The sequence below is a fragment of the Aythya ferina genome (assembly GCF_964211825.1).
Source record: "Aythya ferina genome assembly, chromosome: 2".
NCBI lineage: Eukaryota > Metazoa > Chordata > Aves > Anseriformes > Anatidae > Aythya > Aythya ferina.
The window spans coordinates 111,245,403-111,261,880 of NC_140297.1; the positions used below are offsets into that span (position 1 = coordinate 111,245,403).

General features: G+C 44.9%; 1 long non-coding RNA gene across 1 annotated transcript; it reads right to left on the reverse strand.

Moving 5' to 3' along the window:
* Positions 1 to 1,914: 1,914 nt before the first annotated feature.
* LOC311432891 lies at positions 1,915 to 9,477 on the reverse strand. The gene is made up of 3 exons (XR_014690403.1): positions 8,339 to 9,477; positions 7,571 to 7,626; positions 1,915 to 2,924 (listed from the first exon to the last, which is right to left on the reverse strand). It is a non-coding gene; the product is annotated as an uncharacterized lncRNA (long non-coding RNA).
* Positions 9,478 to 16,478: the final 7,001 nt, after the last annotated feature.

Sequence of the window (16,478 nt, forward strand, 5' to 3'; positions counted from 1 at the left end):
CTTTTGTTTCCCAGCTGCTCTCCCTGCATCTTTTTAGCTTCTCTTTGCAGCCACAGGGCTCTTCACAGAGGTACTTCACACTTTTTCTTTCTTTTTTCTCACCGACTCCTTGCCATATTTTTTTTCTTCACTTTTGCATTAATGCTTAGGGACATGGAAGTTAGGGGCAAACAGAATGGTATTAGTGATGAATAGCCACAAAAAAAGCGAGTAAAATTTTAATTCTTGCAAAACTCACTGGAACTGGTCTGAAAATTAATACTTTCAGCTAAAATGCAAACTGATATGAAGATCATTAATGGAAAGGATGGTGCCAAATGGCCTGGAACTGAGCAGAAAAAGGTTGTTGAATGAGAAGATGCAGAGAACAATATTGCTCTCGCTCATTTACCCCTCTGCGAGCCCCAGAGCAGCACGGGCATAGCTTCTGTGGGAAACTCCTCTGCTTCCCTGAGAAAAAGAAAAGTCTCTTTCTCGTGCCTTCTAGGGCAGGGTCTCCGGGCACAGCCCACAGCCCTGGTGTTCACAGTTTGGCTTCTAGCTTAAGAGTAACCTGGGCATTATTTCATTTCAATTTTTAATTCGCTGCAGGTGTGGAAGAAGCAACAAATGCACGCTAATGTATTTGAGGGAAATAACCAAAATGATATTGCAACTGATGTCTTGCCACCAGCAGCCTGCAGAAGGAGCATCACCAGGTTGGCTTTGGCATTTTCAGAGCCTCCATCATACTGCTCATGGTTTACGCAGCCAAGGGACCTCCACATTTAAGCTGCACCCCACAGCCCGGGTGGGACTGGCCCCACTTCCATGCTGTTGTTAACCACGGGCAGGTTACCCGGGGGGCACATACACCAATTCCCATGATCTCTGCACTACGCCTGAGGACCCACCTGGTGCGATCAGGGGGGGAATCGCCTCCTGCCTCTGCTCCGCAGCCACTGGGGAGCTGCCCCTGCATCAAGAATCACAGAATCACAGAATCACAGAATCGTCTAGGTTGGAAGAGACCTCAAAATCACCAAGTCCAACCTCTGACCTAACACTAACAAGTCCTCCACTAAACCATATCCCTAAGCTCTACATCTAAACGTCTTTTAAAGACCTCCAGGGATGGTGACTCCACCACTTCCCTGGGCAGCCCATTCCGATGCCTCACAACCCTTCCAGTAAAGAAGCATTTTGTAATATCCAACCTAATGCTGCCTGCGGCCCCTCCTCAGCTTCTGCACAAGCAGGGGCCTGATCCCGCAGACAGATGAACAGGGAAAAGGCAGATGTTCTCCCGAAGGGAAAAGAAAAGAGCACAAACTCAAGACACATCCTGTGCCACGACTGCACATGTCTACAGAACATGCTCCGTGCTGCTCTGCTGCAGAAGCTGCCTCTCCAGGGCTTCCTTTCCTTTTGATTTCCCCTTTAACAGAATAGAGAATAGCACATCAGGAATCAAAACCTATGCCCTCCCCTGAAGCCCTCTGCATCTGACAGAACCCAGAAAAAGGCTGTTTTTCTCCAGCATTTTTACGGTAATCTATTAAGCTATTTCCAGACCACTCAAACCAAGAATAGCCAGAGAATGTCAAGTCCTTCGAGCGCACGGCTGTACCCTTCGGTTCTCTGCGAGACCTATTTCCCAACGAGCATTCAAGCCCTGACAACCACATCAGATGTCATCATCAATGTTGGATCAAGAAATGTAGCGTCCAAGACGCCGACAATTTCCCCCCTCATCTGGAAGGAGGTGATGTGCTACGCCGAGACCCTCAGCTCCTTCACATCGCATGTGCTCACCACTGTTGTTTTTGTTAGTCTGTCTTCGTCCAGAGCTTTGACCTCTGATTGACTTTGAAGTTTACATACGAGGAAAAACAGTCGGGCAGCTGCTAAAACAAGCGAGGAGAGATCAAACGGTTCCGAAAGAATTAAAAACAAACAGCTTTTATCTGTTTCTTTTGTGTTTACCAATACATGAAGAGATACAGATAGATGGAGCGATACACCAACACGTATACATATATTTAAATGATAACATACAAAAATTACATTGAAGAATATTGTTTAGATTAGCACGGCTGAGCATTGAAGGATAAGGAAATTAGGAAAATTAGGAAATACCAGATTAAGATTGCTATGCTAATTTATTTCTGCCACTGGGTGTGATTATCCTGTGTTGTACAGCATGAGGCATGCATCCTGTGGGAAAGTCTGCAGTACGACTGTGTCATGGAGGAGTTTGTAAGAAAACATACGCGCGTGGGGAGGGACAAAAAAGATTACACCAAGAATCCCAAATTTGCTCTTTTCCAGTGTGTCAGGGTCTGGCTCTGCAGCTTAAATGGCAGTGCTTTAATGACTGGGGCACAAGGAACTGGACGTCCTAGACTGTTTATTAAGGAGAAAAAAGTGAGGTGGGGGGGGGAGGCAGGACCCTACAACACAGAAAAAGAAACGCAGATTCTTGCCACTTACTCAGTAACATAAACTGTGTTTGCAGGCATTTATTCCTTCAGCTTTGGGGTGGAGATATGATGTCAGACATGAGTAGGAGTCATTTAGTCCAGATCCTGGAGCTGGGAGAGTGGTTAGGAGAAATCAGGTTTTGCTCCCTCTGCCTTACTAAACCTTCCTAACCCTCTTCCCAATTAAATATGCTCTGGAAATTTCGCCCTGCTTTTGCAGCGTGGTTTCTCCTAATGCTCCATCGCCCATTACTGCTTCAGTGTCAGTGAGAACCCACAGGTCTTTAAAGCAGTGATGTTGTCCAGTCGTCCTACTGGCAGCCTGCCTTGACCTTTCCTGGAGAAACCAGCAAGAGAAAATGGTTTCCGACAGTGAATGTTTCAGGGAGTCTCACGCAGAAACTCCTAGAACACAGGAAGAAGAATCATCACTGAGATGAATGACTTTGACTTCCAAAGGCCCTATAAAAAAAAAAAAAAAAAGAAAAAGTAAAAATGTTAAACTTCCCCAAAGTTGCTAAAGTATCAAATAAAATAATTCTGCAGATATCATACAAGTTAGAATCACAATCTAAAACAATGTTTTTGTTGCAGGTACAGCTCTAATGCCTCCTTTTGATAAGATCACCCCAGCCTGCACAACTCTGAAGTGCTCTGTGACTTGGGACAGAGGCAAACCCATCAGTGGGCTATCCTGTCACTCGACGCTGCACGTACAGTTCAGGTAATTTCCACAGCCAGAAAATTCAAATCTGCTCTTTGATAAGCTTCAATAGTGCTAACTTATCTTGAAAGGAAAACTCATATTTTTTTCTATTGTAGAAGGATGCAGATCCTACTGAATGACAACTGTCTGCCTGTCATTCTGCCCCTCTGTCATAGATAATCCACAGTCCCTCATATAAACCACAGAGATGGGCTTAATAAATTTCAAAAAGAGCCGTTTTGGGTAAATGGAAATACATTTTCCTATTTTTTTTTTTTTAATGTTAAATTTCACAGATTGTTACAATGGACTTTGTAGAGCAGAGCATCAGTAGAATCATCTTTTAAGTATTAGCCTCCCAGCTGAAGCATTCTGTATACAGCTATCGTCTCTATCTATCCCTTGGGCATAAAGGCAGGGGAAGAATTCCTAAAGAAGGAAAGGAAATTGCATTGGTCAAGATCAAATCGCAAGTATGCATAATTCAATGGACTAATGACTGGCCAACAGATATCGCGCCAGGAGGCTTGCCAACACGTTAATTGTCCAAAGGACTGGAATTTGATATTTAACAAACATCTCCTCAGTTTGGTTGTGGAATGAAAGTCATGACAGTTGCAAAGATTGCGTGTCTTAGTTGAATGTGTAATGGTGAGTAGCACTGAGAGAAATCCTGGTTTCAGATGAAAATCCCCTCTGCTTGCTATTATTGGTAAGGTTGCTGCACGGATAGGAAGTTCAGCTTCATAGCATCAGTATGTGGAACCAGCACAAGGCTCCACGGTTATCTTTGGGGCTTGAAATTAACTCGGTCTCCAGAGAAACATGTAATCTTGTATAACTCTTTCCACTTTTGAAAATGTCAGGTTGCATTATGGAGACAGCCCTACACAGCACAATGAAGCTGATCTTGTGTAGAACAACACATCTGGACGCAGAGCTGTATTTCCCCATCACTGCATATAAACTGCCAGTTTTGCAAGATGCCGTTCATGGCCACTAATCTCAAAACATAAGAACCAACTTCTTTTACTGTTTTCTGAAGCAAAGACATCCATCGACAGTTCACTCAGTGTACTTCTGGTGAGTAAGATATTCCTAAATACAGAAGACTCTTCTAATCTGATGCTTGCTAGGCAGCTTGTTGTTCATCACCCCAGCACTGGGCAGAGTACATACATAACAAGAAAAAAATATCCCTCCATATAGGACAGAAAAAAAAATCTCACTTTAATAACTAGGATTTTATCCCAGATATTAAGAAAACATTGATTACAGTAATTGCTATCTGCACCTGTCTGCTCTTTGAGGGGAGCAAGCACCTCACAGCAGCCAAATAATAGTTTTCTAGGGGGTGAATGATACGGCCTTCCTTTCTCACTGGTATTTCTCCTTTCCAATGGACCGAGAAAAATCCTTCCAAGCATATGCTGAAACATCTGCTTTGTTGTAATTGTTAGTGTGGGAATGATATGAATGAATTTAGCTTCTGCTGTTGGGTGAAGAAGGTTAGCGTGCAAAGGGAATACTTGGAGTTGTCCAACAAATATCACACATACGCTGGATTACTGAAGCATGTAGGTGATCAGCATTTCCCATAGGCATCTAAAAAAAGTGATGTCCTTTTCCTGTGACAATCTTCATTTCCTATCAATATTCGTCTGAAATAAAATTTGGTAGCTCGGTGTTCACCCACAGCCTGTGATTGTTTCCGTTTCCTCTCTGTATAAAACTACACAGAGAAGAAAAAAAAAAAAAAAAAAAAAAAAAAAAGTAATCCAGGCTGAGACGCGTGGATTTCTTTCTTTCCTGAAGATCTTGTTATCTTTTTAATGATATTCCATGCCAGTGTTCTTGGAAATGAGTGTAAGATCAAATAATAATAATAAGCAACAGGAGCTCAGCCTGGAGACCGTAACACCTCCATGGACACCGGGGAACATCTTGTTTCTAACAGGCAGGGAGAAAGATGGTGCTGGTGCCAAGGTTCATTTTGGCTCACTTGTGCTGAAGAACTTGGAGAAGGAGTAAAAAAAACAAAACCACAAAACAATAACAAAAACCAGGTAGGCCACAAGGCTGCTTGCTGCCCTTTATTTTGCCCGCTGCTGCCTTTCTCAGCACTCAGCAGTGATGGATGTAGAGGGGGAAGGGAACAACCACGGCAGCAGAGCCCAGCAACACGCAGCCGAAACTGGAAACAGCGCCCTGCACACTGGGGCACGGCGACCAGTGGCCGCACCCGGGGCTCGGGATGACAGCCAGGGCATCGCAACCCCAGTGGCAGCTGGAGAAGCTGCTCGGGTGCTTCCACGGCAGGGCTCCTCCAAGCTCCGAGTCACTGAGGCACTGAACTTATTTCTCTTTCTTTACAGGGCAGAAACGTCAAGAGGAGGTCTCCTAAAGGCCTGGCACAGACAAAGGAGGGAAATTTGGGTTTGTGAACATATTTCGAATGGGTGGTGATCTTCTAGCCTTAAAAGAGATGAATTTGTCCGCTCTCCTGTTGGCTTTCCCTTACAGATGCTGGCTTGGATCAGTCTCTGTGCGGACCTTGGCCACTAGCTTGAACTTGCCTTTTTTCAGGTGCCTGGCCCCCTCCTGCCTGCCCACACAGGACTCTTTCAGGGGAGGCCGGGAGGAGTGGGCCTGCTCCTCCTTACGCTGGGTGAGATGCTCAGGCTCTGTTTCATCAGGACTGGTTCCTGCCTAACTGCAAGCTTTCATACTCACCGCAGGCACCACCACCCATGGTAAAACCCCAGATCCTCACAGTGGCCTGTGAGGGAAATTACAGCTTGCCACTGGCCAGGCCAGATTCCTCAGTGAGACGTTTTAGACCAGGAGAGCTCAGAAAGGGAAGCCCAGCTACGCAGGGCCCATGCAGGTCTGAGCTGCCAGGCACAACGGATCCCAACTCCCCTCGCTTGTGTTTGTGAGGCCTCCCAGTTTTAATATCTGACAGACACGATTCTCTGCAGCCATCCATAGCAGCTTCGTGGTGCGAGCACCATGGACCCAACCCACATAGCCTCAGACCTTTTTGCGCACTGGTACCTGCTTGCTTTTCAAATTGGGAACCAGATGCTTTTATCCATGGATTTGTGCCTCAACGTGGCATTGCAGCCAATGTGCTTCTACTGAAAGTGGATCCACTTCTTCCCTGAGTTAGTTACTCTTTGAAGGCAGAAGAAATCCATCAGCAGGAGGTGATTCCTCTCCCTGTGCCCACCAGCTCCCGTCACCCCCAAATCAGCAGAAGAGGCTCCTTGTTTCAGTTTTCCTCTGAAATTTTTTCCCAGATCCCAGGATCAAATATTCCCTTGCTGATTTGTCTCTCAGATTCTACCATCTCTTCTGCTTTCTTCCATGTTTTTCCAACATTTACTGCACATTGGCCATAGTAGCTTCTTCTCTCAGGTCTGTTTTTTTTATGGGTATCGATTTGCTCTTGTGTTTGGAACGGAGGTTGCTGCTGTTTGTATGGTCAAGTTGCACAGATATCCCTTTCCATGGAACTGTCTCAAATGAGGGACAGCAATTAGCCAAATACATAGCTATTTAATATATAAAACACCCAAGTTTTTTGGAACAGTCTGCTCCTAACTGTCCTAGGCTGCTCATTTAAAGTTGGGAGAAACTTCATAACTTTTATCCCCGTGGTTTATTTCACAATAGGGATGACAATCCTTCACCTCACTAATTTATTACGCAGAGAAATACACATGGATGGGAATCTCTCAGGTACTGTAGCAGTGAGAAGCATGGAAAACCTGAGGGAGAAGCGAATATGGAGCCTAGGTCAGGGGAAGACCCGATGCTGAAAACCTTGGTTCTACCGCAACCTTTTCTTTCATTTCCAGAAAAAAAAACTTCAGCCCACCTCCCCATGCTGTGGGAGACGAGGGGATGACCAGAATAGGAGTGCTCACCACCTCCACCGATAGCAGAGATCCCCTGCTGTGGGAATCTCCAGTCTGCTGGAGTTCTGCACGCAGAAGCAGAGCAGACTTGGCAGACGGAAGAGTCTGTCCCTTAGGAATATCGACAGATGAATGTAAACTCAATTACCGGCCTTTTTCATTCCAGTCCAGTTACTTGCGCTGTATACTAAGTGCATCAGCATCTGGAGTCACTTTGAACAACAGGAGAAAGCACTTTCCGGTGCCAGAAGTAGAATTTTGTACAGTATTTATAACTTGTGAAATGTCAGGGGCTTGGCTACGCTTTGTTTCCCACCACCCTGAATAATAATAATAATAAAACACAATAAAGCAAAACCTATGCAAAAAGAACCATAATTTTTTTCTCTCTCTCTCTTTTTTTATTTTGTAGCTAAATGGCTGGGAGCCATAGCCTGTAAAGCTCGAAGGTGTACAACCAGCTCCTGAACTTTCCTTACCGTTCTCCCTACCACCGCCATCTTCGCTATCCATTAACCCGGCTCATTACTGAAAGCTGAAAACACAAAAGAAGTAAACATCAGTTAACGAGGTTTGCACCTGGGGGTGGTAAACAAAATTGCTCTGCTCTTGAAGGGAAACTGGCTGCTGGGTGAGAGCAAATCTCAGCCCAGAGAGGACAGGTCTGCCCGGGGTAGGGAGTGCGAGCAGGGAATAGGAAGAATATTTCAGCTTCAGGATTTGAGGCTTAGCTAGGGAATGCTGAGGGGAAACATCTTTTTCTAAATTTGTCCTTCCAATTAGAAATTGCACATTTGTCTACTCCTTGTTTTCATCATAGCTGGAAGTAGAATTTGATACTAATCTGCTTCCTTACTCCTGCAGTTTGGGGCGTTTCAGATCCAAGCTTTTGTCAAACGTTCATCCCGGGTTTTTGCCTCAAGCCGAAAGAATCGAGACTTTGTCTTCAACTGAGTGAATCGAGACTTTGTCTGAAATGCAGCAACATGGCGCACGCTAAACAAAACAAGCCTTTGTGTACCATTGTTATCAAAACATTATAACACCAGGAAACAGCTACACATGGACTTTCCTTTGCTACTTAACTGCTCCTATAGATCTGCTGAGGCTCAACTCATTTTACTTTTCAAGCCTCCCGCAGTAGCCAAATGCTTTGGAAAGGAAAGAAACCGCCCATAAAACCTTTTTTTTTTTTTTTTCTTTACAAACTAGCAGTGCACGTATTAAAGGAGCGTGTTTCGCCTTACCGTTTCCTTCAGTTTCATCCATGGGGCCGTGGATTTGCCTCACTCTTGGGAGCATCATGGGCAGGAGCCCCCCGGTGAAGCGGCCCCTCTGCGGTGCCAGCCCGAGGAGCTGCTTGGTGGAAGAAGCGTGCTGCAAGGTTTGGTTTCTGCCATGGAGCCTGCTCTCTCTCTCGGTGCTTTCCCCGGTGGTCTGAAAGAAAAGCGAGCTCTCTAGGAGCAGACCTCCCCGGGCACGCACCGAGCGCTGGGTTTCCTTCTTCTGCTCTTCTGGCGCTCGGATGGTGTGAGGATGGATGCCACTGAAGCCAGTGGAGCTACACCAACCCCACTCAAAGGAGAATCGGCCCGTAGGTCTACAAAACATCTATCCCCATGACTTCACAGGCTTTTTATTGCTGCAAATACATAAATCTTTGTATCAACCGACTTCAAAGATCATAAAGCCCTAATTGTGTGTGCAGCCTACCAGGAATGGAGTGCTCTGCTGATGCATAAAACACGCATAGATAGTACACAAATACACGCAGCCCGGGCTTAAATTTAGCCTCAACCACACAAAAGATATCTTTATAACTAAGAATGATGGGAAGAAAGATCCCATTCCAGAACAGACGAACAACTCATTTTTTCACTGATCCTGGATTTGGCTGACCTGACTTAAATGTGACCTAAGACATTTCTTAGTGCTTTGGAAATTGCATCAACATGCTCGGGCTGGAGACGCCACAGTCAGGGGAAAAAAAAAAAATGGTGATGCTATTTTTAAAATTCTGCTGTTCCTTTTTAAAATAGCACACTGAAATGTAAGTTTTCCTATAGCTGTAATTTTTCAGGCTAAGCAAACTCCAGTAATTTCAAAGGCAGTGGGAACAAGGGGTCACTTGGGGCCAACCAGTACAAAATTAACTCTTTGTTCTTCCCCAGGAAAACATTTCTTCGTGTTATTATGGTTGAAAAGAGACTGCTTATAAATTAAAACTCAAAATACAAATGTGAAATAAAATGTAAATATAAAATAAATATAAAAAATATTAATTAAAGCAAGTCTTTTCTTGAAATACAGAGGGAAATGAAATAAAATATAGCAGTAGTGGTCTCAGTGGCATGTAAGAAACACCGTGAGGCGTTCAGCTGTGTATTTGCACAGTACCTATCGTTAACGCAGGACCAGATTTTGCCAGGTGACAGATGTCACTGGGTAGCTGGTGTCAACGGGAGGCTGATAGGAGCCACGCATGCCTTTCAGCAGCAGGAGGCTACGAGCCACACCGTGTGCAAGCTTGTTCTGACATTCCCTTCAGTGCTGAGGACTTTGAAGCCTTCTTGTAGAAACGTAAAGATGAAACTCCTCAGTTTTAAAGGGAAAAAAGTCACCTTTCAGCAGCATGACACCCTCAAATGTCTTGCTCGAACAGAATGGATCCTTGTTTCATGCTTGTTTTGTGTTAGACAGCTAACAGATGTTTTATGAGCTAGCGTGTTAGGTGATTTTACCTCATATGCTTTATGCCCATACTTCAAGTAGCCCAAAAACATCAAAACAAAACAAAACAAAACAAAACAAAAAGAAATAAGTAGGCAGGACAGCCTTGCCATTGGGATGTGTTCAGCTGAAGGATGGACTCCTGGCAAGAGGTCTCACCTCTGGGCATTGCTCATCCCACAGATAAAGTATCTCAGAGTACAACTCTGCTCTCACTTGACATATCAGCTGCAGCTCAGGTTTGCTGATTTCAGTAGGGACTCAGCTCCCATTTATCCAAAAGTCATTGGCCACCCCCCTGACAAGTTAGATTGTGTTAGATATCAGGAGGAAATTCTTCGCTCAGAGGGCGGTGAGGCGCTGGCACAGGCTGCCCAGAGAAGCTGTGGATGCCCCATCCCTGGAGGTGCTCAAGGCCAGGCTGGATGGGGCTTTGGGCAACCTGGTCTGGTGGGAGGTGTCCCTGCCCATGGCAGGGGGCTGGAACTGGGTGATCTCTGAGGTCCCTTCCAACCCAAACCATTCTGTGATTCTATGAAGTCATAGGGCAGATTAATTCTTTCAAAACTTTTCAAGCATGGGAATAGCACAGAAAAACAAACAAACCCCAAGTGGCTTCCAAGTTGGTGAAGTAATGATAGCTTGGAGCTGGCAGAGCCTGGCCTCTGCAGCCTGAGAACCATGCTGGGAAGCCGGGACTGACTCTTGGGCTTTAAAAACACCAGCCATCTTCTGTTTGTTTGTATCTACATGTACGCTGAGATAAACAGCTCTCAGCAGAAGAAAATGCACTTCATTTGAGCATTTCAGCCAAAGGACAGCAATTACAACAATGAGGCACTCCTTCCCCTACCTTCAAAATATCTGTTAGTATCAACAGCTGACCTGAGACCTAGGCCTGAGGTGTAAATGTCTTCCAGCTGAGCCAACTTGGCGTAGCAGAGATCTGCTATTTGGGTGACGTGTTATGAAATGCTGCAAATATTCTATAGCTAGAGCATTTTTGTCTCATTGATTATGGAATAGAAATTACTTGGATATACTGCAGTGATGGTGGAAAGGCTTTCTTGAGGAATGAGCTTCTTTGTGGTGTAGTATCAGCGTGAGTTCAGTGGATAGACCAGGCACAAGGAACCTCCAGTTTCAGGCCATCCAAAGAGTCCAGCAGTGCTTTATTAAAGTTTTCCTGTTCCTTAGTGGTCAGCAAATGTGTTGCCTTACTAAATCATATAAATCTTTAATGGTATTTCAGTGTACACAGCCATGAGCATGCATTGTTTCTAGGGAAAACACAAGTGTAAAGAATGAAGAAAATTAAGAAAAAAATTATTGTTTTATACCTTGTGGTATAAATTTAATCCTTGTGGAAGCATCATGAGTGCAGTGAATGTGCTGTAGCTACAGCTTACAGTAGGTCCTCACGTTAATGCAGACAAAACCAAAGGAAGCTGCGTCCATTGCTCCTGAGCTTTTCATGAGTTGATCATGCAGAACCCTGTGAGCAAAAAATCTGTTCTTTGGCTTTAGAAACAGTGTCTGCAGTTTATAAACTATTCTAAAGAACACTTTTTCAAGGCTAAGTCAAACATAATTTTATTACACGGTATAATAATGCTAAAGAAAATTTTTAGAAAAGAACAGCGTGTTTGATTTATGCAGTGCCTTTTGATTCATGTGCTCATGTGTTTTGAACCTTGCTAAGGTCCAAAGTGCATAGAGAGCATTTTTTCACCTTCACATCTCAGCACAGATTACCCAGTTTACAGCAGTGAGAGTCAGTGTAGTCCATGAGATACAGAGAATTAAGAGTCAAGACAGTTAACAGCATTTAATGCTGCTTTTATGTCCTTGGCAGAGCTGCAGCCAGCAATTCCACTGGTTTTAATTCAGTTTTTATGCCAGTGATACTTGACCCCTTTTATAACGTACTTTAAAATCTGTGGTTGAAATGTGCAACGTAAAGGTTAATTGTTCATTTTGTATCTGTTGATGATAAATCTCTCCCGCTAAAGGGAAACAAAACTAATGTCTTCATCCTTGTTTCTTCTTTTAACTTTTTAAGTATTTCTAAATTTTCATCACGGAATTTTAGGTCTAAAAAAACCAGCTTAAATATTATTCCATAATTACGTTTGTGAATGACCCTACCTGGTGCAATGAATTAGCTCAATAAAACTGTTTGTCACATTCCAGCTCTGTTCACAGATCCTACGTTAAACACTTTTCCTAAAATCTGATCACCTCAGGCCATGGCTATTTTGAATGGTGTAATCTGAATGGCACCACACCACCACTCAGTTGAGAAATATGCAAAGAAAAAAAATGAAGATATTTTAAGTAGCTGCAGTCTGGGGACACAGGACATTTGGCTTTAAGACTTGTAATATCAGATCAGAAGTCTGCAGTCCCATACTGTAAAACGCTTTGGTAAAAACTCGGGATTTTAGCTGAAATATGTTTGAAATGATGCTAACTTTGTACAGGTGCTTTGGGGCTTGTTCTGATACTGTTGGTGCTTGACTATTGTTGGATCTCCCCAAGAAGCATTCACGGTTCTTCTATCAGACACTTCCCAACTTCACGTTTCCATCTCTAGGTCACTGTCCCTGGTATCCTTTGGTGGGAGATTCAAGCCAGAGCCTCTTCCATCTGTGTGCTGCAGCCCTTCCTTGCTGCCCCTCTTGCTTCACCTCAGGTGTCTCACCGTGCAGCTTTGCTTTCAGCCTCCTTGCTGCATCAGCCGCGCTCCATCCTCGCTCCTTCACGAGGAGGCTGGCTAGATCCAGAGACGGTGTATCAGCAATTTGAGGGCAGAGTGTCCGGGACTTGCCTTTGAGCCCAAAACGATGTCTTCTCAGAAGCAAAAAGGGGAATTCAAGGGCAGTGACTGGACTGGCACAGGAGATGCGGCCACAGGGAGCAAGGGTAGGCAGGCAGCACCTTTTCTGCCCTCCTTCGAGACGAAAATAAATAATAATTAATCTTCAGAGCCAAGTAAGGAAGCCTGTCTGAGGGCTCATTTCTGCTTACATTTCTCTGTTTGTTTGTTTGTTTTACTTTCCGTGGGGCATGCTGGTGCTGCGGGCAGGTCGCCAGCTCCTGCGAGCTCCGCCAAGCAGCAGCAGCCTGGCGCTGGCAGGCAGGCAGGCAGCGTCCTGCTCCCAGCCGTACAGCAGTGCCCCAGGACAGGGCTGCACGACTCAGAGGCGGTGCCAGGGGCCTCGGCCGAGCACGGAGGGAGCCCGGGAGCCGGCACCGAGCCCCGGCCGGGTCCCCCCGCTCCCCCCGGGCCTCCCTCGGCCCTCAGGGCCCGCAGCCGCGGGGCCGGGAGCGGCGAGCGGCGGGCGCGCACCGCTGGGCGGCACTGCCGACACGCCGGGCATGGCGGGCCGGGCCCTGCAGGGCTGAGAGGGAAAGGAGAAAGCGTTTTAGGCAGAAAGTTCCTTAAAGGTTGATTTTACAGAATCACAGAATCGTCTAGGTTGGAAGAGACCTCAAGATCACCGAGTCCACCCTCTGACCTAACACTAACAAGTCCTCCACTAAACCATATCCCTAAGCTCTACGTCTAAACGTCTTTTAAAGACCTCCAGGGATGGTGACTCCACCACTTCCCTGGGCAGCCTGTTCCAGTGCCTCACAACCCTTTCAGTGAAGAAGTTCTTCCTAACATCCAACCTAAACCTCCCCTGGCACAACTTAAGCCCATTCCCCCTCGTCCTGTCACCAGGCACGTGGGAGAACAGGCCAACCCCCACCTCGCTACAGCCTCCCTTGAGGTACCTAAAAAGAGCGATAAGGTCGCCCCTGAGCCTCCTCTTCTCCAGGCTGAACAAGCCCAGCTCCCTCAGCCGCTCCTCGTAGGACTTGTTCTCCAGGCCCCTCACCAGCTTCGTCGCCCTTCTCTGCACCCGCTCAAGCACCTCCATGTCCTTCTTGTAGCGAGGGGCCCAAAACTGAACACAGTACTCGAGGTGCGGCCTCACCAGAGCTGAGTACAGGGGGATGATCACCTCCCTAGTCCTGCTGGCCACACTGCTTCTTATGCAAGCCAGGATGCTGTTGGCCTTCTGCTTACATCGCAGAAAACTTCAAACTTAGTTGTAAGAAAGCTCATACATGGCAAAATGTGGCTGATACCACATATTTAAGAGCATTTTAATACATCTCCAACACTAAGGATGTATTGGTCAAATATCAAACTCTCCTTAGTAAATAAAAGGTTCTATAGAAATTAGAGGAGTGCATACAATGTACAGAAGGGTTGGCTGGATGGCAGCAACTAGAAGGCTTTAGACCCACAGAAATCACTGAAGGAAGCGCAAGGGCACTGCAGAGATGAAGAACAGCAGAAGTACAGGTAACAGCAGTTTAAGTGGAATGCAGTTCTAAAATTACTGGAACAGAAGTGACTTTAATACTGTATTAGTTCCTTTATAGAAACAGTAGAAACACCAACAGTGATGCAGATATGTGAGAAGCTTCAATCTGCAAACACAACTTCAAGGAGAAGCAAACACATTTCAAGGAGATTGTTCTGATCTCACTTTTGATTCAAGGTTGCGTGGGATTTTTTGCATCTGTAACCATGGCATAAACCTTAAGATGGACAAAGGCTGGCAATGGACTTATTTTACGAATTTCAGTAAGTATCTCTGTGCTGCATTTGAGGAAAAAAGCAAGAGGCATCACCCCTGCTGATGAAAGAGTAAGTGCCTCAATAGGCTCTAAACAACAGCTGCTACTATCAGGCATCCTAAAATTGGAAAATGTATACCATTAGCATCCCCAAAGTTTCAAAGAGCTGACAGAAGATCACTTTGAGTCACTAAAACTCACTTTTAGAAGAACTGGAAGTCCAGGGGATCTCCAGGGGCTAAGAAAAAAGGTTATGGTGGAATAATGTTTTAAAAGGTTTACAGAAGAAACCAGGCTATGTTTCAGGCTATGCATTTCCATCAGGCTTATTATTATTCTGGGTATTGGCCCAACAGATGTCCATAACCTGACAAAAATGCTGGCCAAAGTGTCTGTGCTAATAAATACCAAAATAAAAGGAAGTAAAAGCCAACTCACATGGATTTACAGAAAGTAGATTTTGCTGAGATAACCTGGTATCTCTTGGAGAAGAGTAAACTTAATTCATAAAGACAGTTTTGTTCATATAATAAACAAGTATAAAGCACAAGGCTTTCATTTTGCACAATTCTTGATCAATAAACTCTAGCAGATTAACATACTGGATGGTTCAGAAACTGGTTAACCCACTGTTTAGTCTGAACGCTAAACAAGGAACCATTGTTCAGAGGGGTGTTAACGAGGGGAGCTCCACAGGACTTGTTTCTTGGCCATCATCCATTTTGATCAGTGATAGCAGAGAAAACATGAAATTATAATATTGCCACAGACACAAAGACCAGAGGAACTAAAATGAAAATAGGTCACTTACGTAATCAGATGGTAAACAGAAAGCAAGCATGGAAGGTAATACTTTATTACAGGTAAACATCAAGCTCTAAATCTAGGAATAGCGAATGAAGGCCACAGGAGTAAGATGGGAAACCGGCCTGTGAAGCCCAGGCTCTGAAAAGGACTCAGAAAAGAGGGGCACAAGAGCTGAGCAGAAACTCCCGCTGCAAAGCAGACATAAAAAGGGTAATGAAATCTTCAGATGCACAGTTGGGCTAAAGCATTTACAGTCGTTCAGGATTTGGTACTGCTCTTGCTGTTATGCTGAAATACTGGGCCTAGTTCTCCTGGGTTTAGGTCAGGGACAATACAGGAGCAGAGTGAAAGGGTGGTTTCTTCTTGCTGTCTGAAACCCAGAGCACATGAGATGGAGCTCCTGATGCCCCAGGGATTTCACTTACGGGCAAGAAAGCAGCGTAAAATAGAGACCAGCATGATAAAATTTTTGAGAACAAAGTTTTTTTTTTTTTTTTTTTTATCTGAAAGAGGTAAGTATTTCTGAGAATTATCAAGGATTACTTTCCTGGAACTATTCAATGAACCTGAATTTTTCTCATAGCTGGAAGCAAGTACATTTGAGGTCAAGGTTTGCACATCTTTCCCCTGGGATGGAAACCATGCCCCTAGCACAGTTATCCTGAACAGGTAAAACTTTAAACGTTTCAGAGGTCCAGGATAAATGTCAGATGATTTATTTTACTGGATTTCTGAAAGTACCAGAGTAAAAGACTGTGGACTTTCCCCCATTCAGGAGAGAGAAGTTATTCCTTCCCTCTGGCACTTCTTGGAAAGGAGGTGCAGACAGAAAGGGGTGAGAGTGGAACCGAGTTGTGCAACCAGCTCTGGGTGCTGGTTATATTACCTTCCATCCATTCACAGCTCTTGCCCAGTTTGCTACAGGGCCTCAGTACAAGCACCTTGGAAACAAAATCTGGCAAGAATAAGAAGTCGTTCTTTTTCTAAGGGTTTCTTCAACCTCAAGCACCCCTCCCTCCATCCTCGCGTTTAGCTGCTGGACTGCTTTCCCACCGAGCAGCTAGTGCCAATGCTTGTGTGCGTCTGTGCATGTGTGTTTATGTGTACGCAAGCCATCCACATCATCACACCTCACTGCCATATGATTATCTTACTTATTTTTTTTACATGTTAGCTACAGCAGCAGAGACAAAATTATTGGGAAGCTGAAAG